Source organism: Dasypus novemcinctus, chromosome 18 (assembly GCF_030445035.2).
Source record: "Dasypus novemcinctus isolate mDasNov1 chromosome 18, mDasNov1.1.hap2, whole genome shotgun sequence".
Lineage (NCBI taxonomy): Eukaryota > Metazoa > Chordata > Mammalia > Cingulata > Dasypodidae > Dasypus > Dasypus novemcinctus.
The window spans coordinates 67,196,590-67,220,672 of NC_080690.1; the positions used below are offsets into that span (position 1 = coordinate 67,196,590).

General features: G+C 49.6%; 1 long non-coding RNA gene across 2 annotated transcripts; it reads left to right on the plus strand.

Annotated features, from left to right (window-relative positions):
* Window positions 1-16,788: 16,788 nt before the first annotated feature.
* Window positions 16,789-20,859, plus strand: LOC131274168 (uncharacterized). Of its 2 annotated transcripts, none has more exons than XR_011646382.1 (5): window positions 16,789-16,866; window positions 16,956-17,017; window positions 18,198-19,383; window positions 20,229-20,349; window positions 20,574-20,859. It is a non-coding gene; the product is annotated as an uncharacterized lncRNA (long non-coding RNA). The 2 variants fall into 2 exon arrangements; XR_011646381.1 differs by having other exon boundaries at window positions 20,234-20,349.
* Window positions 20,860-24,083: the final 3,224 nt, after the last annotated feature.

Genomic DNA, 24,083 nt, shown 5'->3' on the forward strand with positions numbered 1-24,083 from the left:
ACCACCTCCAATCATAACAGACTCCCCCTTTCTCAGCTAGCGTCATAGCTAAGGCCGTTCTATTTTCCCATGCCATTCTGCTAGTAGCATCTAATTGTTCTGCAATTCCTTTAACTGCATTCCTGGTGTAATTAATAAATCTCTGTTAGTTATAATAGATATAATTAGTCCAGTCTACATTTTTATTAATGGTGACCCACCAGAACAAGAATGACTCAAACCCAGCTGCTACCTGATTTCTATCCTTAAACTCATCTGGGACTCGTCAGGGAACTCCTGTATTGTCTAAATAGATCCGCTCATCTGAAGAACCAAGTAAACTTCTTTTCTCTCTCCCTCCCTGGGATGATATTCTCGCTTCTTTTTCAAATGCCAGGGTGAATGGGATAGCCAACTGGACCAGAGCACAGGTTCCCCCCCACTTCTCAGGCAGTATTGGCCGGAGAACACCCTTTCCACAGGACCACAACAGGTCTGCTCGAGGTCTGACCAAACTGGAGAAATTGTCAGTACGATCACTGCTTACATTCCACACTTGTGAACACGAGGTCATAGTTCCAAGGTCCTGCAATCCTTTCCACTGTCTAGAGAGACAAGCAGAGTGATTCCCTGGGCCCAGACGGGAGGCAGGCATGGCCTTGATGTTTCCCTTTTTGACCAGTGGGAAGAGAGAGGACAACGTACTACAATTTTCACCAGAAGGAACATTTTGGAAGAGGAGTATATGCACTTAAACTCCTTTTCATGCTTTTCCATCTGAGCGGAAAGAGTACAATATGAGCTGTGGGGCGACCTGTTGCACAAGCATAACAGCTGCTTTTGTTTAGACTCTGGACTGTATATTTGATCCATTCTTCCCAGGCATTTGTGTCCCCATATCCTGTCTCTATTTCTATGGTTTGCTTTCAATCTTCTGCCTTAAGTATCCTAACTGCTTTGGGATCATTTTGAATTGGGGAACTGGCCTCTGGTAGGTTTTCCTGTGGTATTTCTGAAGGGTTAGCTGGAGAAGGCGTTGTCAATGTCATATGTACAGGGGGAGGAAGGACTCGGATACGGAACCTCCCCAGAGGATCTTTACCTGTAACATCTGCTCCCATTCCATAGCCTCTATCGACCACTTGGTCCCTGCCACTGCTCCTAGTTTTATTTGTCTGCTTTCTTAATAGTTATTACTACTGGATTGCACTGAAGACTTTTGCAGTCCGGTGGGGTATTACCTTCATAAAAGGTTATCTTACCCTTTAATGGCCTTGAACTTGGTGAGACCCATCCCATATTCCCGGTCCATCCCTTATACTGGGTAGTCCACCGTACATCATCCCAGGAGGGGCAAGGGGGGCTCGCCTGTGACCATTCCCCACTGGCTCTGGGCATAGGTATTTATTTTCCCCACTCAGCCATCGCTGGTGCTCTAAATTCCCACAGTCTATTACTTGGCAGGCATCAAACTGCACCGTCTGGGACTCCAGACCTTCACTCACATTTATAACTAATTTGATGGGGCTAGTTGCTTCTCAGATTTTAAACATCATGGCTAGTAAGATTATTTTCACTTGTAACTTAAGATCTGAATTTCTCCTTTGGTATTCTGATAAGACTAGGGCCATTGTTGACAAGGACAATACAGAGCTCAACCCCTCCCCCCCTGCAGTTATTGTTTTTTCAGTGTAATCTTTAAGGTTCTGGGACTGAAATTATTTTCCTAGACTCAGATAAAGTTGTTGGGTACTTATCGTCTGGTTCAGGTACTGGTCCCTTTACTCGAGTGTCATGAGTCCAGCCATTTTCTGGGGTTCGGACTGGGGTTTCAGTGGTCAGCAAGACTTGATAATTCCTGGTGTAATTAATAAATCTCTGTAATTAATAAATCTCAGGTCGGTTGGAGTTGGGACTCTTTCCACGACTTGATTAGGACCCAGCTGCCAGGTTGGTGTTGGTGGACTGCAAATTCAAGAGGCGGAGTCTGAGCCAGCAAACCCCGATGTCTGAGGGATGACAAAGTAGAAGACAGGGCCAGTATATAATTCTGAAGAAAGAGATCCTTTGACTCAAAGGAGGGGAGTTCTCCAGACTTCCCAGGGAAGGACAGACCAAAAAGCATTTCATAAGAAGAAATTCCCAGGTCCCTCCTAGGGGCAGTTCGGATTCTTAACAGAGCTAGAGGTAATTTAACCCATGGTAATTTGGTTTCTAAGACCAATTTAGAGGGATTTTTTTTAAGGTTTGGTTCATTCTCTCCACTTTCCCTGAGGCTGGTGGGTGCCAGGGTGTATGGAAGTCCCATGTGACACCTAGACCCTCCATAATAGTTTGCAACACCCTGGATGTAAAGTGACTACCATTGCCTGAATCTATGTTTTCTACTAATCCGTATCGGGGAATGATTTGTTCAAGGATAATTTTTGAAGTCCCTGATGCTGTAGCTGAAGCAAGAGGGTCTGCTTCTACCCACCCTGTCAGGTGATCCACAATGACCAGAACATACCGTAATCGACCTACAGGGGGCATTTCAGTATGATCAACCTGAATGCTCTGGAATGGTCTGAGGCCAGGCTCCCTCCTCCCTGGCATTTGCTTTCTTAAAACTTTCTTATTAACTTTCTGACAGATTATGCACCGTTCACTTATTTGTCTGGCTATAGTATAAAGGCCCCTACACCCAAAATGCTTGAGAACCAGGTCACACATGGCCAGTACTCCCCAGCGACTCCCTTGGTGCAAAACCGCTAGTGCTTCCCTCATGAGTTGCTTATTCAACATCTGCCAGCCGTCTGGGAGGAGCCATTTCCCTTGGTTACCTAAGGTTGCCCCCAGTTGTTCTAGTTCTTTTACTTCCTTTTCAGAGAATACAGGGATTCCAATTTCTTTGGGGATGGAGGGTATCAGGACCATTAGTTCCAGCGGGGAACAGAGGGGAGCCTCTTTGGCCTTCTCATCAGCCAATCTCCTGCCTTTTTCTTCAAAAGTGTGACACTTCTGAGCCCATTTATATGTACCACAGATATTTCCCTTGGTAAGAGCAGACTGGCTAACACTTGTTTTACCAGTTCCACATGGACTAATTCCTTCCCTCTGCTATTGATCTATCCCCTTTCTTCCCAAAATTTTCCAAAGATGTGGACCATGCCAAAGGCATATTTAGAATCTGTGTAGACTGTACCATCTTTTCCCTCTAACAATTTAAGGCCTTGATTTAATGCATACAGCTCACAAGTTTGAGCTGACCAATCACTGGGCAATCGGCCAGCTTCTTTCACCTCACAAGTTAGTCCATCAACAACAGCATAGCCATTATGCCTTTTTCCTTCCAGGACCCTGGAAGACCCCTCTATAAACAATTTCCCCCCCGAATGTAAGGGAAGATCTCCTAGGTCAGGCCGGACTCAGGTTTGATATTCAATTAAGTCTAAACAATCATGTTCAGGATTTCCTACTTGGTTGGGACCTTTCCAAAGGAAAGAAGCTGGGTTCAGGCTATGATCAATTGTCAGCATTAAATCATCTTTTTCCATTAGAATCACCTCATATTTCAGAATTCGGGAATCTGTTAACCATCTTCCTGCTTTTTGAGACAAAATAGTCCTGAGCTGATGAGGGGTGCTGACAACAAGGCCCCTCCAAAGGTCAGTGTCCTGCTTTCTTCTACTAAGAGAGCAGTTGCTGCCACGGCCTGAACACAGCCTGGCCATGCCCTGGAGAGAGGACCCAGGGTTTTGGAAAGGAGGGCCATGGGCTTCCTTGGCCTCCCCAGATCTGGGTTAGGACTCCCAAGGCTGTCCCCTTATCTACTGTCACAAACAGATGGAAAGGTCTCTCCAGGGAGGGAAGGGCTAGAACAGGGGCTTGCACCAATGCCTGCTTGAGCCCCTCCAAGGCCTTTACTTCCTCCTCCTTCCCTTCTAACTTGTCAGGCTCCTCCTCCAACAGTTTTTGGTATAACCCTTTGGTCTGGGATGCATAAGAATCTATCCATAATCTACACTAGCCCACCAATCCCAAAAATCTTCTTAGTTGTCTTTTTGTCCAGGGAACAGGTAATTCAGTAATGGCCTGACTTCTTTTGGTTTTTGTTTTTTTTTTTTCTCTCCCCCTCCACCACCCCACCGCGGTTGTCTGTTCTCTGTGTCTATTTGCTGCATCTTGTTTCTTTGTCCGCTTCCATTGTTGTCAGCAGCACGGGAATTGTGTCTCTTTTTGTTGAGTCATCTTGTTGAGTCAGCTCTCCGTGTGGGCGGTGCCATTTCTAGGCAGGCTGCTCTTTGTTTCATGCTGGGCAGCTCTCCTGGTGAGGCTCCCCTATGCCGGGGACACCCCTGCGTGGCACGGCACTCCTTGCACGCATCAGCACTGCGCGTGGGCCAGCTCCACACGGGTCAAGGAGGCCCGGGGTTTGAACCGCGGACCTCCCATGTGGTAGACGGACGCCCTAACCGCTGGGCCAAGTCCGTTTCCCTCTTTCTGGATTTATCTCCCTCCTTCCCTCACTAATGAGATGACCCAGGTATTTGACTTCCTTTTCTACAAATTGTAGCTTAACTTTTGACACTCTTAGCCCTTGATGCCCCAGGAAATTCAATAAGCTCTTTGTGGTTTGGACCACTATCTGCCTTTCTTCACCTGATAATAGCATCTCATCTACATATTGTAACAGGGAAACTTCAGGTGGGACTGCAAACTTCTCCAATACTTTTTCCAGTTCCTGCCCAAAGAGGTTGGGGGATTCTGTGAAGCCTTGGGGTAAAACTGCCCACCTACACTGCTGTTTTCTTCCTGCAGAGGGATCCTCCCACTCAAAGGCAAACAAGTCTCTACTCTCTGGGTCAAGGGAACAGGCTCAGAAGGCATCCTTTAGATCTATTACACTAAACCATTCATGATGGCAGGGGATCTTACTAAGGAGAGTGTATGGATTTGGGACTACTGGGTGTTGAACCTGAATGATTGGATTAATGGCCCTTAGATCCTGTACCAGCCTCCAACTACCATCTGATTTCTGAACAGGCAAGATAGGAGAATCGAAGGGAGACAGGCAGGGCTCCAAGAGCCCATCCCGAAGGAGGCCGTCGATGATGGGTTGAAGCCCCTGCCTCCCCTTAAGGGGAATGGGATATTGTCTTTGACAAATAATTTCCCCTTCCTTTTTCAATTTGATTTTAATAGGGCGTACCTGCAAACCCCCTCTATTCCCTTCTCTTACCACACTGCCTCTCTGATATCTTTTCCATCTTCTTCAGTGAGCATGGCTAAGACTACTTCTATCTGCCCATCCCTTACTTCCAAATCCAAACCCATGAAGACTATTAAGTCCCTTCCCAACAAATTACTCCCGGCTTCTGGGATGTTCGACAAAGGGCTTACAATTCGATTGTCTGCCCAACAAATATCAGTGGGAGAAAGAATGGGGACCTCAAATCCTTCTCCTTTTACCCCTGAGACTGTAAGGGAACTTCCAGGGAATTTGGTTCCTCTGGGGAATTGATTCACAGAGGATGGGGCTGTGCCAGTGTCCACTAGAAATGTAATTTCCTCCTGATATGGGCCCAGCCTTAGATTTACTAAAGGCTCTCGATGGGCTTTAGAAGTACGGGGCCTCAGACCACCCTAATCCTCAAAATTCATGACAGGATTACCTCTCTTTCTTTAAACTCAGGCATTCCCTTTTGAAATGACCAGGCCTCCCAAAGTGATAGCACCCTGCAGAGCCTCGCCTTCTCCTTGTCCCCTCATCTAAATAAGCCAATTTTGCACATTTTCTTGCCTCTGCTCATTCCTTCCCTGACTAGGCTCCAGTCTTTTCCTAACCAGTTGATAGCTTTCTGTTTCTGCTTTTCCTCCTCTCTCCTTACAAACACTTTCTGGGACTCTCTCAATAACTATTCCAATGGCTCATCCATCCATCCTTCTATTTTCTGAATCTTCTTCTGAATGTCAGGCCAAGACCCTTTCACATAGCTGACTTTTAATATTCCCTGAGCCACAGGATCATCAGGGTCCATCCCTGAATATTTCCTCACTTGGTCTCTCAATCATTGCAGGTGAGCAGAGGGAGTTTCATCCTTCTCCTGGGCTACTTCAAAGGCCTTACTCAAGTTTTGAGAATTGGGTATAGCCAATTTGATCCCCTGTAGAATGAGGTCTCTAAGATCTTTCATTTGTGCTCTGTCCCCCAGGTCATTATTATCCCAATTAGGGTCTGTGTTTGGGAACTTCTGTTCTGCTGCCATCACCCCCTGTCTGGGTCGATGCTGCCTTTCCCACTCCTTCATAGCTGCCCTCCCCACCATTCTTCTTTCTTCTCCTGTAAAGAGGATATTCAGTATGGACATAAGTTCAGGCCAGGTGTATAAACTAGGACCTAGGAATTGATCTACTTGTCCAGCCAGCCCCACTGCATCTTCCATTAGAGATTTCATCTCCTTTTTGAAGTTCCTTACTTCAGTACTTGTCAGTGGGGCATTTACATAGCCAATCTCCCCTGGCCCCACTGGTACTTCTCTCAGTGGGTACAAAGGCTCAATGGAGTTTTGCTCTTTCACTCTCTTCTCCTCAGGTGCTTTGGGGAATGGAAAATTTTGTATATCTTTCTTACACTGTTCCAATTCTTTCCTCAGCTGTTGGTGGGTTGTAACCGGTGGGGCTGTTGGCCCCGCTTGATTCTCCGTTTCCCCGGGGTTTACAGCGGGTTCTATTGGACCCTCCAAGTCTAACGGCCCTTCTCCTGGGAGGGGAGGGGAAACATAAGGAGGAGGGAGATTAGACAGGGGGTCCCAGGGTTATTTTCTGCAGCTTTTGTTTCTGCAGCCTTCATTTCTGCAAGCTTAGTCTTGGGGCCTGGATTCTCACCTTTCATAGGAGAGAAAGTGGCCCCTTTCCCTTCAACCAGCACATGGCATAGTCAGGCTCTTCTCTGGAGAAGGGTGTTTTTCCATTAACACAAGTACAAGGGCAGCACAAAGCCAATCCTCATCTGCCCCGTATTTTGGCCAGAAGATGCCAGGCAGTAAAATACTTTCCTTGGTCCAGATACAACAGAGGTATTGAATCATTTTCTGCTTGTCTTTTCCCTTGGTCTGATCACCATCGGTCCAATGCCTTAACATGCTCCTTAGTGGACTATCTGGAGGAATGTCTCCGGGGGATCCTACAGATACCCCTTTCCCCTTTTTCCCAGTCAACTGACTGCCTCTATTTCCCATTCTGAGTCTTGTCTGGGTCTCTTTCTTTTGAATCTTTTGCTTTGTGCGTATCCAGCCCTTTCCCTCACAGGAGAAGGGAAACGTGAATTGGGACTGCGCACTCAATCCACACTGTATGTCACGCGTCTCATGCACACACAGTGAACCTCAGCCTCATCAGAACTCCCGACCACCAAGGTCATACTTAATAGCCTTTGTTCTTACCTTGGTCTGTGCATGGAGGCACCTGGTCAATGAGAGGCAGATTTTCCCTTCCCTTTTTCTCATCCACAATCAGCAGATCTAAGCCTCTGTTCTTGGGCCTCCTGGCTGCCAGAGGCGAGGCCCCCGCCGGTGGAATCCAAGACCCCTTGAAGAGTGGGACACGCCTCCCCATCGTCCACCCCAGGGGTCCACTCTCTGAAGCCTCAGAATCCCAGGTGAGCCGCCAAAGCTGTTAGAAAGAAATCTTCTTCAGGAAGAAAATAAGGCTCATCCGATTGTGGAGAAGAAAAGAATTTCTTTTCAATCTTGCAAGAAGGGGCACACAACCAGAAAACATGGCTGGTGAGCCGAACAAAGAAAAATGACACAATTTATACCCCGAAGCCTAGCACGCAAGCTCTTCCTCTGTTTCTCCATAGATTGGATACTTCAGAAGTTACAGCCTATCCAAGAAGATCTAACTTTCTCACACAAAATTTTATGATTAACAGCTTCCCCCATTACATTCCAAACATTTTAGTTTTTCCTACTCCCCTTTGTCAAATAAGGAAAGGAATTTGGTGCTGAATTGCTTTTTTTAAAGATTTATTTATTTATTTATTTCTCTCCCCTCCCTCCCACCCCTGTTGTCTGTTCTCTGTGTCTATTTGCTGTGTCTTGTTTCTTTGTCCACTTCTGTTGTAGTCAGAGGCACGGGAAGTGTGGGCGGCGCCATTCCTGGGCAGGCTGCTCTTTCGCGCTGGGCGGCTCTCCTCACGGGTGCACTCCTTGGGAGTGCATGGGGCTCCCCTACGCGGGGGACACCCCTGCGTGGCAGGGCACTCCTTGCGCGCATCAGCACTGCGCATGGGCCAGCTCCACACGGGTCAAGGAGGCCCGGGGTTTGAACCGCGGACCTCCCATGTGGTAGACGGACGCCCTAACCACTGGCCAAGTCCCCTTCCCCTGAATTGGTATTGACTTAGCTCTTTCTTGGGCATCTTTTTTACTGCCTGTAGGACTGGCTTAAGCTGGTTTCCTTTGTTGCTGTTTAACCCGGGAGTGAGACACTGAGGCGGTAGGCTGCCAGGTTACATTAATCAATATTTTCTTCCTTTATGTGAAAACTAAATGAATCTTTGTTTCTTACAGCCCCAGACATATTCCTGTCCTTTCAGTCAAAGAAATAAAATTTAAACATCACCCTCTTTTAGTGGATGAAGAACGTGTATACTTGCAGAAAGAGATAAGTAAATCCAGGGATTCTTTTTTTTCTTTTTTTTTAAAGATACATAGATCACACAAAATGTTACATTAAAAAATATAAGAGGTTCCCATACACCCCCACTTCCCACCCTCACCGCCCCACTCCTCCCATATCAACAACCTCTTTCATCACTGTGGCATATTCATTGCATATGATAAATACATTTTGGAGCACTGCTGCACCACATGGATTATAGTTTACATTGTAGTTTACACTCTCTCCCAGTCCATTCGGTGGGTTATGGCAGGATATATAATGTCCTGCATCTGTCCCTGCAATATCATTCAGGACAAGTCCAACTCCCAAAAATGCCCCCATATCACACTTCTTCCCTCTCCCTGCCCTCAGCAACTCCGGTGGCCACTGTCTCCACATCAATGATACAGTCTCTTCCCTTGCTAGAGTCATAATAATTCTATAGAAGAATACCAGTAAGTCCACACTAATCCACATTTTATTCCTCTATCCCGAGGACCCTGGGATGGCAATGTCCACTCCACCTCTAAATCGAGAGGGGGCTTAGATCCCACATGGCTGATGGGTGGGATTCTGCTGGCAGCTGTAGACTCTCGGTGCCCTGGTGGGGTGGGTGACCATCCTCACTTCCCTGGTGACTGACCTAGATCCAGGCATTCTTAATGAGGGGTCCGTGAGCTTGAACTGAATTTTGATTCAGTCGCTGGTGCGGGTGTGACATATTTATTAACTAAGACACAGGACAGTGTGGACTTAGGAAGGGGTCCATCGTTTTCCCCTAACTGGCAAAGGAGTCTGGAAAAAGCAAGGTTAAGAACCCCTGAACTCTACCTTGAGAGTCAGTTTGCCTTTGGGGCTGGTCAATGTGGGAATATTACGGAAACAAAGAAAGTTTTTTAACTTCCAATGGAGGAAAATTTTTTAAAAACATCTTAGACTCCCGGGTTGCTAAGTGCTATACTGTTACCAATTTGGGCTATAATTAATCTTTCACCGTTATTTTCCAGCAAAAACAGAGGAAAGCACTGGCAACCTCGTGGCAGATAAGCTTCAAAAAGTGCAATGACAAATTCTTATCCTATTCCTGTTACTTTGATGACTGTTGAACCAAATAACTCTATTGGAAACATAAAAAAAATTATTCCTTGGTACTCAACAAAATGCTCCTCCCCACAAGATGGAAAAATGAGAAAAGGCGCCTGACTTTATGAACCTGCAAGTAAGTCACGGTTTTGTCCTAATGTTAAACCAGGCTTCCTGAATTGCCTGCAGGAAACAGTTTTGGAAATTGTTCATAATAGGACTCACTGGAACACTGATAATATGGTAAAAGCACTATTTCTGGAAACTCTCCCCTAAAATAGCTGTGAAAATATATCACAGTAGGTAAATTTTTCCCGTAGCTCACAAAGACGTTTTCCTTTTCATACAGGACATTTTGTAGTTTGGCAGTTGGACTTGACTCAATTACCCCAATACCAAGGCTATAAATACGTTTTTTTCCCCCTGAGGTGGCTCCCTCGTCTGTTTGCTCATTGTCTGTGCTTGTTGACTGTCTTTGTTTTGTTTTTTTTCTTTAGGGGGCACGGGACACAGAACCCGGGACCTCCCATGTGGGAGGTGGGCGCTCAACTGCGTGAGCCACAGCCCCTCCCTATAAACATGTTTTAATGAAGATTTGTATGTACGTGGTTGGGCTGAAGCCTTTCCCTGTAGACTTGCCACTGTGGCTACCATCAAAGGTATTATTAGAAAAAATAATTCCAAATGAGAGCGTTCCCACAGAACTTCTCAATGCCTGAGAATTTACAGGCCAAATTATGAAAACAATATGCACGATATGGCCTATTTTGCAACATATTCATTGTGCTTATCACCCCCAATCCTCAGGCAGAATAGAAAGAATAAATGGTGTAATTAAACCTCAACTAGGGAAGCGGATTTGGCCCAATGGATAGGGCGCCCTCCTACCACATGGGAGGTCCAGGGTTCAAACCCAGGGCCTCCTGACCCGTGTGATGAGCTGGCCCATGGGCAGTGCTGAGGTGCCCAAGGAGTGCCATGGCACACAGGTGTGTCCCCCACGTAGGGAACCCCAAGCGCAAGGATTGCACCCCATAAGGAAAGCCGCCCAGTGAGAAAAAAGTGCAGGCTGCCCAGGAATGGGGCTGCACACACAAAGAGCTGACACAGCAAGATGACACAACAAAGTGAGACACAGATTCTGGGTGCCGCTGACAAGAATAGAAGTGGACACAGGAGAACACACAGCGAATGGACACAGAGCAGACAAGTGGGGGGGCGGGGAAGGAGAAATAAATAAAATCTTAAAAAAATTCAATTAGCTACATTTGTGGAATCCCTCGATCTACCATGGCCAAAAGTTTACCTATAATCTTATTAGATCTAAGGTTCACTCCTTTTGGAAAAGATAAGTCATCCCCATTTGAAATTATAATAAAGAGACATATGAAAATAACTCTGAAATACACGAGCCCTGCGTATTGTTAGGAACTGATCAAAATCGTAAAGGAAAATGAAACTCTAGTAGCACAATCCTTTTACAGCATGCTCCTGGGATATGAAGATATCCAAAATCACAATCTTCAGCCCGGCGATTTCGTATATTGGAAAAACACCTCCATAACGATGCACTCCAACCTCACTGGAAGGGACACTATTAGGTACTCTTAAGTAACCCATGGGCAGCTAAGTTAGAAGGCATTGATTCTTCCATCAATATTTCTCATTGAAAGAAAGCTCCCAGCCCTGCCTGGAAAGCCATTCCTACTGAAGCGCAAGATGACCAGGGACCAGAAGTAGACTGCATCTGTGTACACAGCGGACCCAAGACCCAGGACCAGGCCTGTATAATTAATACTTACTGGTGATCTCAGGCTTATGTCACCCAGAAGTAGATGGAATCTGATGCGGTCACTAACCCAGGAAGCAGGGCCTGAGTTTCATCAGATTGAATGAACTCGATAACACTTGCCCTAATCGTCATTATTATCCTATTGGCTCTTGTATTCACATTTTCACTCCTCTCTCCCCCTTCTTTGGACCCCGGCCCATCTCTGTCCCTCCCGCAGTGAACCTGCTCCTTCTAATCTCCTCCTTCTCACCCTTACCCTCTCTTACTGGACACTTGCGATTCGCCGTCCTTTTTTTCTCAGCCGACAAAGAATAGCTGGCCTAGGCAAGCTAAATATCAAATGGTGGGTCTGCACTAATGTAGGCTCCACAGAAGGGCCCCGGTTACTGGCCGCTCCCATAGACATTCAAACCTGGATAAACACAGAAGGGGTATTATGAATAGACCAAGAATGGGACAAAAGGGATGGACACTCAGTAGATAAATATCAGAAACAGTCATCCCACTGGACATATCTTACTCTTGAGAAAGGGGCCCCCATGGCATCAATTGCCCAGACTGGAATGAATTTCTCTCTTTGCATAAATTCTCTCTTTGATAATGGCACATGAACTTATCTAGGCAATATCGCAGCCAACGTCTGCAATCAAACCCTTTGGTGTGATCCAGAGGAAGTCAAATGGCATCCTTTCTACAATGACACAGTCATCAGGCATGACTCTGTCAAAGATGAATTTGACACTTATTACTTCAACTTAAGCACAACAGCCTCTTCTACTGTTGTGTTTCAGGGTATTGGAACACCAGTGTCATCCTTGTCTATACATCTGATGATCATACTGTCCCTCTAGACCGATTCTCAGGCATCATTTGTACGCAAGTTCCTAACTGCCCTTCACTCCATCATAACCATCCCCACAACCTATTATGGCAATGACACTGCAATGTCCATTTTTCATACTCCACCAGATCCCACAGTGTTTTAGACTTTGCCCGTAACGATTCAGGTAACTTCACTAGCTGGAGGTAGAGTAAGGCATGAACCAAACTGCTGGGTTAAAGGTAACACTAATTCTCAGTCTGGTGGACACAGGCTGTTTCTTCTTGTGTGGGAAAAACGCCTCTAGAGCCTCACCATCAGCCTGGAGTGGGACCTGCGTGGCGACAGCCTTACTCCCTGATCTAGAGAAAAAGCACGAGGGTTTTGTCCCTGATATACAAGTATGGTTCAACATAAAAGCAACGTAATACACCGCATTAACAGATCCAGAAGAAAAAAAAATCATATGATCATCTCTATAGATACAGAAAAAGCATTTGACAAAATACACCACCCTTTTATTTTAAATTTATTTTTTATTTATTTCTCTCCCCTTCCTCTGCCCCCCCCACCCCGTCCCCCCAGTTGTCTGCTCTCTGTGTCCCTTTGCTGTGTGTTCTTCTGTGACCCCTTCTATCTGTATCAGCGGCACTGGGAATCTGTGTTTCTTTTGTTGCGTCATCTTATTGTGTCAGTTCTCCGTGTGTGCAGTGCCATTCTTGGGCAGGTTGCACTTCCTTTTGCACTGGGTGGTTCTCCTTACGGGGCACACTCCTTGCACATGGGGATCCCCTATGCGGGGGACCCCCTGTGTGGCACGGCACTCCTTGCGCGCATCAGCACTGCGCGTGGGCCTGCTCCACACGGGGCAAGGAGGCCGGGGGTTTGAACCACAGACTTCCCATGTGGTAAGCAGATGCCCTATCCATTGGGCCAAATCCGCTTCTCTACAGTATCCATTTTTGTAAACAACACTCCAAAAGATAGGAATAGAAGAAAAGCTCCTCAATATGATAAAGAGTATATATGAAAACCCCACAACTAGCATTATATTCAATAGTGAAACGCTAAAGGCTTTCCCTCTAAGATCTGGAACAAAACAAGGATGCCCACTGTCACTGCTCCTATTTAACCATGTGTTCAAAGAACTTGCCTGAGCATTTAAGCATGAAAAAGAAAGGAAAGGCATCCAAATTGGAAAGAAGGAAGGAAAGATTTCACTATTTACAGATGACATGATCCTATATGTAAAAAATCCTGAAAAATTTACAACAAAGCTTCTAGAACTGATAAATGAGTTCATTAAAGTGGCAGGATATAAGATCAACAAGCAAAAATCAGTCGCATTTCTGTACATCAAAAATGAGCAATCTGAGGAGGAAATCAAGAAAAAAACCCATTTACGATAGCAACTAAGAGCACTGAATATCTAGGAATCAACTTAACTAAATATGTAAAGGGCTTGTACACAGAAAACTACTCAACATTGTTAAAGGAAATCAAAGAAGAGCTAAATAGAAGATGATGTAGGGAAGCATCTACGAGATCTTGAGTGTTACATAGGAAATGGCTTCATAAACTTTACACCCCAAGCAAGAGCAATGAAAGAAAAAATAGATACACGAGACCTCCTCAAAATTAATAACTTCTGTGCTTCAAAGGAGGTCATCAGGAAAGTGAAAAGGCAGCCTTCTCAATGGGAGAAAATATTTGGTAATCATCTATCCAATAAGGGCCTAATGTCCAGTATATATTAAGAAATCCTACATCTCAAAATTAAAAAGACAAACAACCCATTTAAAAAACGGGCAATGGGTTTGAATAGACACTTCTCCAAAGAGGAAATACAAGTGACTAAAAAAACTCATGAAAAGATGCTCAATATCACTAGCAATTAGGGAAATACAAGTCAAAACTATGAGGAAAGTGGATTTGGCCCAGTGGTTAGGGCGTCCGTCTACCACATGGGAGGTCCGTGGTTCAAACCCTGGGTCTCCTTGACCCATGTGGAGCTGGCCCACGCGCAGTGCTGATGCGCGCAAGGAGTGCCATGCCATGCAGGGTTGTCCCCCTCATAGGGAACCCCCACGCGCGAGGAGTGTGCCTCGTAAGGAGAGCAGCCCAGCGCGAAAGAAAAGTTCAGCCTGCCCAGGAATGGCACCGCACACATAGAGCTGACACAGTAAGATGATTCAACAAAAAGAAACACAGATTCCCGAGCCGCTGACAACAACAGAAGCAGACAAAGAAGAACATGCAGCAAATAGACACAGAGAACAGACAACTGGGGCGGGGTGGGCAGAGTTGGCAGGGCGGGCAGAGAGGGGAGAGAAATTTTTTAAAAAAAACTACAATGAGATATCATCTCACACGTATTGGACTGGGGGCTATTAAAAAAACAAAGGAGGGGCTGTAGCTCAAGTGGTCCAGCACCTGCTTCTCCTGTACAAGGTCCCAGGTTTAATCTCCGGTATCTCCTAAAAATTAAAAAATTAAAAAAGTAGAGAACTACAAGTGTTGGAGAGGATGTGGAGGAAAGGGAACCCTCATCCACTGCTGGTGGGAATGAAGAATGGTGCAGCCATTGTGGAGGACATTTTGGCTGTTTCTCAGAAAACTAACTATAGAGCTGCCATATGATCCACCAATCCCACTGCTTGGTATATAGCCAGAAGAACTGAAAGCAGGCACACCAGCAGATACATGCACGCCAATGTTCATGGCGGCATTATTCACTGTTATCAGAAGTTGGAAGCAACCCAAGTGTCCATCAACAGATGAATGGATAAGCAAATTGTGGTATATACGTCCAAGGAAATATTACTCAGTTGTAAGAAGGAATGGAGTTTTGACGCACAGGAAAACGTGGATGAATCTTGAAGACCTTGTGTTGAGTGAAGTAAGCCAGTCACTAAAGGACAAATATTACAGGACCTCACTGATAAGACCTAAGCAAATTGAGCAGATTCACAGAGCTAGAGTCTAGAAGACAGGTTATCAGGAGACAGAGAGGGGGTGGAGGGTGTGAGCCGATGCTCAATATGGGCAGAATCTATGATAAGGTGGAAGCAGGTGGTTGGGCAGTGGATGGAGATGACAGTGGTGCAGGGATGTGAGTGGGGTCAGCGACGCTGGAATTTGATGGTGGGGGGGTTGTTGGACTAGCCATGGACTGGGGGGCAGGGCTGGAGGAAGGAGCAGGTGAACTCTGGGGATTTGTAGATCTGTGGTTAAAAGTATAAGGATGGGCCGGGAAACGGACTTTGGCCCAGTGTTTAGGGCGTCCGTCTACCATATGGGAGGTCCGCGGTTCAAACCCCGGGCCTCCTTGACCCGTGTGGAGCTGGCCATGCGCAGCGCTGATGCGTGCAAGGAGTGCCTTGCCACGCAAGGGCGTCCCCCCACGCGCAAGGAGTGCGCCCGTGAGGAAAGACGCCCAGCTCGAAAAGAAAGAGCAGCCTGCCCAGGAAAGGCGCCGCCCACACTTCCCGTGCCGCTGACGACAACAGAAGCGGACAAAGAAACAAGACGCAGCAAATAGACACCAAGAACAGACAACCAGGGGAGGGGGGGAAATTAAATAAATAAATAAATCTTTAAAAAAAAAAAAAAAGTATAAGGATGGGAATGTTCTTTTGGCAAAGATGGCAGGAAAGGGTTACTGGTGCAGGGGGTCAGGGGTGGGGGCTGTGTGGGAAAGGGTGCCCCTGGGACATGCTTCTGTGGCATATGAATGTGTTCATCTTGTCATAGCGTGCTGGATGGAGACACGCACAAGAAACAAAATACTAAACTCCATCCTGGGGTGTCCTGCTACCATCTCAAATAGAAGGGCAAGAACATCTTGAGAACATAGGCAGTGCCTAAGAAAAGAAAACAGGTCAGTATGCCAGGCCCTCAATATTAATGCATGTAACTATGACCCTTATTCTTCAGAACTTGAAACTTAGTAGTTACCAAAGGTTCCAAGGGCAGGAGCAGGGAACAGCAGGTGGAACACAGGGCATTTTGGGGGCACTAGAATTGTTCTACATGACCTTGCGATGACAGATACAGGCCATTATGCATTTGGTCAAAACCTATAAAGAGTACCGAGCTCCACTGCCTCTTCCCTTCGCCACGCCTTGGCCTGGAACAACCTCTCTCGCTTCCTTCTGCCTGATTGTGCCTACAGGGTCCCGCAGACCTGCGGCGCCGACAGGCTGTGCGGCCTCGGGTATACCCTCGTTTCTCTTGGCCTCAGTTTCCTCCTTGTTCTCGGCTGGTTGAAATGAAGCATGTACAGCCTTGACACAGCCTGGCACCAGCATAAAGCTCAGTATCTCTGGGCTCGTAGTTTCATCAGGTTGCTCTTACAGTTGTTAGGAGCAATCCACGCACCCAGGAGAATCGCAGACAGGACCCCTGGGCCGCGCGGGGTCTCACCCGTTGGGGAGAAAGCCATCTGGGGCGCACGAGGACAAAGAGGCGGCGCGCCCTCTGGCGGTTGAAGCGGAACTGCGGGGAGCGAGGCTGCACCCTCTTCCCAGCCCAAGATCAACCTCAGGTGGGAGCTGCGTCCGCCAAGCGCGTCACCTACGGGAAATACGGTACATTGAGGTTTTCCAACAGCTGTTCGTTTCTTTAAACCCCCAGATATGGGCGAGCGTCACCCCACCGTACACAGGGACTCCTCAGCAACGCACAGCCTTGACCAGGTGGGCGCTGCGGGTGTCCTATCGTTTCCTCCTTAGCTGAAGACAATCTGCGGGGTCACCGAGCTCCTCTGCAGCCAGCCCTCGTTTTCTCCGAGAGTCCCCCCATCACACACAGGGAAGCCCCGGAAACTCAGGAGCCAAGGGCTGAGCCCTGGGCGGGGCTCCGTGTTTCCGCCCGGGGGGGGGCGGGGGAAGCTGAGTGTCTTCCGAGCCCGTGAGCCGCTGACAGGCCCCCAGCAACCCCCTGGGGGCCCCTGCTCGGGGGAGACCTGCGTGGGCAGGGGGGCTCTGCAGGACCGGAGAGGGGCCTCGGGGGCTTTCCAGGCAGCGGGAGCAGAGAGGGGCGCCGCATGCCGGCTTAGGGGACCTGGTTCCTGAGGGCCCAGGAGGTGCCCCCGTGGGAAGTGGAGAATCCTTAGGGCCCCTGCGGCGCCCGAGGCGCGGGATGAGCGCGGCGGCTCAGGACAGCGAGTCCCCAGAGGGCGCGTCCGCGGTGCCGCTGCCCGGCCTCTGCTCGGGACTCCCTCCTGGCGCAGATGCCCGGGGAGGCCTCCCTGTCCTGCGCCCTCCCCGCGCGCGGCTCCAGCCCCAGCCTGGCTGCGGGTCCTCAGCGGGTCGCTCGCCCTCACTCCCAGGCGCAAACCCTCTGCGGGGCCGTCTCCCCTCCATCCCCGGCCACGGGAGTGAAAGGTGGTTTAAGCCCGAGGTGGGGATGCTCTCGGCGGCAGCAAGGGGTAACGGATACTTCCCCCCTTCACAAGGGGACCAGCCCTTCCCGCGGCGCAGAGTCTGAGTGACGAGGCAGGGGTCCCGGCTGCGTGAGGGCCCTGGAGGCCAGGCAGGCTGGCGGGGAAGTGTGGGCCGTGCCCACCCCGGCGTCCTGCCTCGGGGTCAGGCGGCAGCCCCCTCTCCTCTGCCCTCCAGTGGTCACCCCCTCCCCAAACTCCAGTCCTGCCAAGCTCAGGACAGCCCAAAGCCTGGGCTGAGCGCCTGGTGACGGGAGCCCCGGAGGCTGGGTGGGGCTGGGGGAGCAGGGACAGGGCAGGGACGTGGGTGGAGGGAGAAGGCGCCGGCGGCCCTTCTGTCCTTTGGGGACTCACTTTCCCTCATGGCTCACGTCCAGCCCCGGGAGCCCAGGGCAGGAAGGGGAGGCCAAGGGTGACGCGAGCGTCTATTTCAGCTGCCCTTGGGCTGTGCTCGACCCATTCCTGCCGGCTTCTGGCTCAGCCCATCCCTGCCGACTCCTGGCTAAGCCTATCCCCGCCGGTTCCTGGCTCAGCCCATCCCTGCTGGCTCCTGGCTCTGCCCATCCCTGCTGGCTCCTGGCTCGGCGCTCAAGCTGTTGGCATCTTGCGTTCCCCACAGGCCGGCACCTGGGGTCACGGCTGGGCCCCATGTGTGGGAGTTGGGGGACAGATGTGGACTGGGGTGAGTGGCCCGAGGCCTCCCCGAGCGTCCACCCCACAGGCCGTGCAGGATTTGCCCGGGAGGCCTGGGAAGCCTCGGCCAAGGCCATTGCTCAGACCATCCCTGGTCAAGGGCACCCGAGTCAGACGCACCTTGCAAGCACCTCCACTTGCCTGCCCACTCTTGAGTCACCGCACAGACCCCCCAGCTCCGCTGCTGCCCTGAGCAGATGCTGGGGACACAGTGGTGACAGAGATGCGGGCCGCGGGCTCAGGAGTGCACAGTCCAGGGTGGGACACGACCCATCACGGGCAACGATGGCCTAGTGAGCCGGGCTTGGGAATGAGCCTGGGACCAGAGCAGGCCTGGGGAGGGGGCACAGCTCAGCTCACGCTGAATGACGCACGAGCAGGGTGACGTTTTCAGGGAGGCTGAGCCGAGAGGGCCACAGGCGACAGCAAGGGCGGCCAGGGAGGGCCCTTGTAGGACCATGGAGTTCAGTTCATGACTCTGGGAGTCCCCTGTATCCATGTCTGCGAGGAGGGCCGAGGAGGGGCGGGCCTGGGTGTGGGAGAAACACCCCGAGTCGCCCAGAGCCCCCTGTGAGCTTACGGCAGGGGGGAGGGGTGGCAGCGGCACCAGCAGCCCCTCGCCGCCCCTGCCCTGCCCGCCTCCCCTCCTGGGCGTCCATCCGCGGATGACCACGTTCTCTAAGGTCGTCACACCATCGATCTGCTCCACGTGACGAAAATTCTGTGTAAGTTGAAAAGGACAAGATGAGAACATTTTGTCAACAAAACTTTCTTTCGTGTACGTGAGCCACGTGGGGGTGTAGTATCTATTTTCCACAGGATGGCCGCCGGCATTAAGTGATATAGGAACGGAGAAGCTCAGGCCCGGGCGCAGCGCCAGGTTTCCTAAATGCCGCCGACTCAAGCTGCCCCGGCACGTCTCCCCAGGTAGGCTCACCTCATGTCCTCCCTCCAGGTGTTCCGGGGAGGCTGGCAGTGGGCAGGAGCCCGCGAGGTTCTGCCGAAAAGGGCGCTGAGGTCGGGACTGGACACAGCCGGGCAGGGGAGGGGTCTGCGCTGCTGCAGAAGGAGGACCAGGGCAGACCCCCCCCCCCCCCCCGGGCTTCCCGTGCTCCAGAACTCGCCCGGGCCCCTTTGGGAGGCCTGTTGCTGTTCCCTGCGTGGTTTTTTGGGGTGAGATTTCTCCTCGTTGAATTCCTGGGGAGGGGCTCGTGCAGGGTCCGCAGGTCCCAGGAGCCCCATGAAAAATCCCCGAACTCCTGTCCTCGGTCCCCTCCCGCCTGCCCCCTGGGCCGCCCCTGCCGGGACCGGGTCAGCCCCTCGGGGACCTCAAGTCAGGGAGGACGAGGCTCAGGCCCCCTGGGCCGCTATGTCCTTGGCCGTGGGGACTCCGCGTCTTCCCTCGAGCAGCCCAGGCTCAGGGGCTCTCGGGAAGCCAGAGCAGCGTCACCCCGTCGGCTGGACTCTCCCGCCCTCTTCCCCGATGCGGGAGGCACGGGCAGGGGCCCCGGCGCCGGTCCCTGAGGCCGTGTGGACTGGACCCCGCGCGGTCACTCAGCCCGGGCCTCCGCAGTAGGGTGCGGGTCCCACCTGCCCAGGGAAAGGCAGGGAGGTGGGGGGCTGCAGGTGCGGGGAGAAGGCCAGGTGTGCAGGCTGTGTGGGGAGGGGCCGGGCCGGGGCCGAGGGCACGCGCGCCCTGGACGCCTGCTCGGGGGATGCCCTTTCTCTCCCGGCACATCCCGCGCAGGCCTGACGCCTGCTGCCTGCGACAGGACAGCTGTGACCAGGACCCGGAGGGACAGCCCAGGCCTGCCCTGGAGAAGCGCGTCCCTGCTCTGCGGCTGCGGCAGCACGTGTGAGACCAGTAGCCGCTACACTGATACCACGGAACAGGTTTTACTTCCGTAAAAAATAAAACAAAATGGAGTTACTGTGGCTAAGAGATTTACCCGGAGGCGGGAGTGATTCTGGAGATGACACTTAGGCAAAGAGCCAGTATCGCAAACTGCCAGAGCATGCCAAGCCCCAGCCACAGTGCTCCCCAAAACCCCAAGGACTTCCGGACACCAAAGGACGAACCACAGGATAAAGACCTCAGTTAGTTATCTCCCTTGCAGGACAGTGGAGGACCCCAAAGACCCACCGAGTACAGCTCATCTACTCTTTTTCTTCGAGAACACTGCCTTCGGGAGTAGGTATAGCTCAGTGGTTGAGCGCCTGCTTCTCATATACAGATTCCTGGGTTCAATCCCCAGTACCTCCTAAAAAAAAAAAAAGAAAGGAAGGAAGGAAGATCCTTTGCCTAGAAATGCCAAGACTGGACACCAACTGGGTTTCTACCTGAACCTGTGCTCCCAAAATTACAATTCTAAGACCCGAAATAAATGCCTCTGTGGCCTTGCAGCTTAGTTTGTTTCTTGGGTGACATTAAGTGGTATCAGAAACGGGATCTGAGGCGAACACCAACCACCCCGGAGTCACCATTGGATTCGAGTGTGGTACCAGAGGGGCCCCTTGAGCTCTGTCGTCTCCCCGTCGGCCCCGGGCTCCTGCGGGTGAGTCCTCTTGACTCCAAACCTCCCTCTTTTGGTGGAGGCTCTGGCCTTTCTTTGGGCATCTCCTGGCAAAGGGCATTTTTTTTTAAAGATTTATTTATTTATTTATTTATTTCTCCCCTTCTTCCCTGCCCCGGTTGTCTGTTCTCTGTGTCTATTTGCTGCGTCTTCTTTGTCTGCTTCTGTTGTTGTCTGCGGTACGGGAATCTGTGTTTCTTTTCTTGTTGTTGCGTCATCTTGCTGTGTCAGCTCTCTGTGTGTGCGGCGCCATTCCTGGGCAGGCTGCACTTTCTTTCACGCTGGGCAGCTCTCCTTATGGGGTGCACTCCTTGTGCGTGGGGCTCCCCTACGCGGGGAACACCCCTGCATGGCACGGCACTCCTTGCGCGCATCAGCACTGCGTGTGGGCCAGCTCCACATGGGTCAGGGAGGGCTGGGGTTTGAACCGTGGACCTCCCATGTGGTAGGCGGACGCCCTAACTACTGGGCCAAGTCCGCTTCCCGCAAAGGGCATTTTGAACTTTGGTTCCTTTGGTTTGGGCTGGTGGCAGAAGTCCTTCTGGGTTTGCCCTTTTGGTATATCAGGAAAACTTCCTTGTCTGGTGAGTTCTTGAATAGGACTTTAAAAACTCCCACTTTGGAGAGTGAAGTGGGCTCAAGCTATTAGGTGCCTCCCTCCCACATGGGTTTGGTTCCCGGTGCCTCCTGAAAAGAAGACAAGCACACAAGGAACAAGACACAGAGAGCAGAGAGCGAATGCACACAATGGGGGTGAGGGATAATTTTTTTTTTAAAGATTGAAAAACCTTCCACTTTGACACTGAGCTCTTTTCTGTGGACGACTGCCTCCCTAACAATCAGCTTGACCTATGTTCTGATTATGAGCAACCAAATAATTACTTTTGGTGGATCCGGGATGGGCAATGAAGCACCCCTGGAGCTCCCACCACCTTTTGATGAGAAGCCTTGGCTGCCGAAGATCACTTCTTCCGTGAAAGGGAAAGGTGGTAACAGACAGGTTAGATTGACACAACATCGCCAGCCACGTCAGGACAGTTTCCACGCAACGAGGGACACATGGTCATGGTTGGACAACTAGAGCACAGACTGTCCCCTCAGTTAAATAAGAATCTCTCGAAAGGCACACTGTAAAATCACACTTGCCCCAAACCCAACAATTCTTACACCTTAGGCTATAGGATTGCTTGCAACCACAGCTAACTGAAAGAATGGGTCCCAGGCCATCTATGAACTCTAATGGTGCACCGCCATCTAGCACACCCGCTGGTTTCATGTACAAAAATTGTGGTCCTACCTGACGTAAAATCTTTTCCTGCTGGACCTGGCCCATTAGAGAAAATCTTGCATCACAATAGCCACAATGAGGATTTTTTGCTAGGACTAAACTGGTATATTTGCAAGCACAAGAAAATAGAGGCTCTAAAAGCAAACAACCCAAGTAAGATACTTATTTTAATTGGTACTTGGAAACTTCCAAACATATAACTAATTCTAAATTTGCCTCTCTTCAAGAAACATATCAAATAAACAAAGACTTAACTAAGGACATTATCAAGCTTGAAAAATTATCCGGAGCTTCTGATACTGACTGTTGTAACCCCCTTTAAACCCCTCCTGCTCTTTGTCCTAGCCTAGCCGAGCTAGATTTCCCAAATCCTCCTGTAGACCTGGTATCGTTCCAATTTACGAGCCTGGATACTCAAACCTTTACCAATTAAATTACATGGTTGCTAGTAAAGATTGTGCTCAAATCTGGATAAACCAAGCTAATTGAAAAGATCCCTTGACTTTTCAAAACAACCAGCTACTGGCAAAACTGAAGCATTTCAGCTGGCTAAGGAACTTCATAAGGTTGTACCTGAAGTTTTCCCTCCAATTATTGATTGAAGAAAAATCTAACAATGTTTGATGAGCCCATATATGAATATCATAACAGGTTTGGAAAAAATCTTTAAATGATCCTCAGGTCTTGACCATATTAACTATGAAATCTTTACCTATTTAATTCTACTTTTGTTAACAGCCTTTCAGAAAAACTAAGCAACATTATAATATGTACACAAATAAAATGGGCCACCGTGGAACATAAAGTTGCCGTAAATCGTACAAATCAGTGATATCCCCCCTTTAAAAAGCCTGGTGTGGCAATTCAAAATTATTTTATGAATCCCAAAAAAGAGAAATACTGTGTTTTAAATTAGTCCTTTCCTGTGGGTGTGAGTCAGATTTGACTGGATTACGTCAGTGGGGCATGTTGCCTGTTGCATGATGCATGTTGAGTCTCCGCCCTCTTGCTGGGTCACACGTAAGGTAAAGACAAAGACTTAGACAGAGGTGGGAAAAGGGAGCCTGCATATCTGAGTCTGCAATTTGCAAGAGAGGCCTGCTTAAGCATGAAGCGCCCAAGAGGCTGGGCCCACGGAGCAGCTCAGGAGGACATCAGCCCCTCTCTATACCTGATAGTTTACAGGAATTTGGGAAGAGAGTGGGGCAGCTCAGACTGATAGAGGAGGCCCAGACAGAGACAAGCTTTACGCCTGGTTGTTCAAAGCTGAGCTCCAAGAGATGGTAGATTCTGGAGGGAAGGCAGAGACCTCCGCAGAGACTGGCGGCCATCTCACTTCACCATGTGGCAACGCCTGCGGGACCAAAAGAAGCTGACTTTGGTGAGCAAGCACCTCTTAGGGTGCCTTGAGTTGGACTTTACATGGCTTTGGAACTGTCAGCTTTTACCCCAAATAAATAACCTTTATAAAAGCCAACACATTTCTGGTACTTTGCATTGGCAGCCCTTTGGCAAACTGAAGGAGAAGAAATACTCCCAAAGTAAAACAGAACAGAACAGTTAGCACAAACCATGTGTTTCCAATTACAGCAGCTAAATAAGCCTCCCATGAACCTTTTTGGCACCAGGGTTCACGATGCTAATACTTCTAATTACTGTACAACTTCTCTGCAGCCAACTGCAAATGCTCCCAGCCAGGGAACTCAGGAAAGATGGTGTCAGACTAATAAGCAGAGCTGAAAGCTCTCACAAAAACAATGGAAGAA